Source organism: Dicentrarchus labrax, unplaced genomic scaffold, assembly GCF_905237075.1.
Source record: "Dicentrarchus labrax unplaced genomic scaffold, dlabrax2021, whole genome shotgun sequence".
Lineage (NCBI taxonomy): Eukaryota > Metazoa > Chordata > Actinopteri > Moronidae > Dicentrarchus > Dicentrarchus labrax.
The window spans coordinates 29,319,048-29,321,122 of NW_026136718.1; the positions used below are offsets into that span (position 1 = coordinate 29,319,048).

The 2,075-nt window shown below is 45.8% G+C and overlaps 1 protein-coding gene across 12 annotated transcripts in view; it reads right to left on the reverse strand.

Annotated features, from left to right (window-relative positions):
* hyi (hydroxypyruvate isomerase) overlaps positions 1–2,075 on the reverse strand; it is a 46,047-nt gene that overhangs the window by 3,957 nt on the left and 40,015 nt on the right. The gene's annotated exons all lie outside the window — the stretch shown is intronic.

The following is a 2,075-nucleotide window of genomic DNA, read 5'->3' on the forward strand; positions in this document are numbered from 1 at the left end:
CGTTATCCTGCTGAAAGAGGCCACTGCCATCAGGGAATACCGTTTTCAACACAGACCTATTTCCAATGCATTTATATTATTTTGTCCTTATAAGTTGTGGTTCGGGAGGCAGACACCCTCACCACATTCAAGAGTAGGCTTAAGACATTCCTCTTTGATAAAGCTTATAGTTAGGGGCTGGATCAGGTGAGTCCTGAACCATCCCTTAGCTATGCTGCTATAGGCCTAGACTATGGGGGGATTTCCCATGGTGCACTGAGCTCCTCTCTTCCTCTCTCGCTCTGCACTCATTCCTGTCCCATTAATGCATGTTACTAACTCCACTTCTTCCCCGGAGTTCAGGGGCTTTCGCTTCTCGGCAGGGGCTCATGGATCCTGGTGGAGCCCTCCTGCCATGGTCCTTGCTTGACTGCCATTGTCAATACTGTTGTTGCTGTGCACCTGTCTGTCTGTCTGTCTGTGTCTCTCTCTCGCTCTCTCTCTCTCTCTCTCTCTCTCTCTCTCTCTCTCTCTCTCTCTCTCTCTCTCTCTCTCTCTCTCTTCTTTCCCCCCCAGCCCCAACTGGTCGAGACAGACGACCACCCACCTAGAGCCGGAGGATCTGTCCTAGGTTTCTGCCTTTTAACAGGCAGTTTTTCCCTTGCCCTTGTCGCCAAGGTCTTGCTCATGGTGGTACTGTTGGGTCTCTGTAAGTAATGTTATAAAGAGTTCGGTCTAGACCTGCTCTATTTGAAAAGTGTCCTGAGATAACTTCTGTTATGAATTGGCGCTATACAAATAAAATTGAATTGAATTGAATTGAACTTATATACACCCTAAAAAAGCGATGTGCTTTTAGCACTTTTGGTACCTCAAAATGAACATCACAGACTCTTTCAGCACGTTTGGGCCTATATAGAAACACTTACACTTACACAGCAGCCATTCTGACAGGAAATAGCAGGGTAAAACACAGGCATTACCAATGATACTTATTCAGGTCAAACAGAGTGGAGTGCTGCTACTGTGGATGTTGGCTCACAGGGAGGTAAGGAAAAACTGCCTGTTAAAAGGCAGAACCTAGGACAGATCCTTCGGCTCTAGGTGGGTGGTTGTCTGTCTCAATGTCCTACCTATTGTTTACCCTACTACTTCATGTCGAACTGGTTGCTGTGCAAACGGTCTATTTGTTATTCCCCTAAACTGGTTTGGGATGTGAAAACAATACAGAAGTGGATATCCACTGAGCCTTTTACTCAGATGCTTCACCTTCGGGCAGTCCAACGGTCTTCCAGATACTTCAGAGCCAGATCCAGACCCCAATCTGAACTCTGCCTCTTATCCAGGAACTGCTCCAAGACCAAGATCACCTGCCTTTACATCTCCTGCGAGAGACACACACACACACACACACACACACACACACACACACACACACACTTATTATTACCACCACCATCATCATAAGGCTCTAATTATTACTAACCATTCAGTATCAGTCTGACTGTCATTCAGTGTGAGGCCCATGCTGTTGTTGTTTACCCGGCGGGGTGTTGATGAGGACCAATTCCTCCACTCCTGTAGCCTCTCTGGCCCTCTGAAGCTCCTGCAGGTCGCAGTCGTACAGCCAGGCTGCCTCTACGGCCTGAAAGCCAGCCGAAAAAAGCCGCGTATATCCGCTGAGTGAAGGCTCCGAATCTCCGTGAAGAGCTAGGAAATATTCGCACAGAACTTCAGCGGAGCCATGCTGTGTCTACTGCTGAGGACGACGACCCTGCGTTCAGCCTGTCTCTCTGTACTTTCCAACCCGCTAACAGCCGCGGTAAGTTAGCGACAGTTAAAGGCAAGCGTCATAGCGGAAACATGACGGGTACACTTCTTCAAAACAAAACTATAGATATGACTTGAGTCAAGCACAAAATACCAATAGCTTATTTGTTGTTATCTTTGCATTGCTTAGGAAAATAATTTAAAAAAGTAGGTCTGTTTATTTCCATTTATTTATATTTTTTTCTTCTAGGTATATTTGTTTCATTATTGTACTTTGCAAGCCGTTGTTTTATTTTTGAAAATATCAACAGAAGTAACTTTAGGTT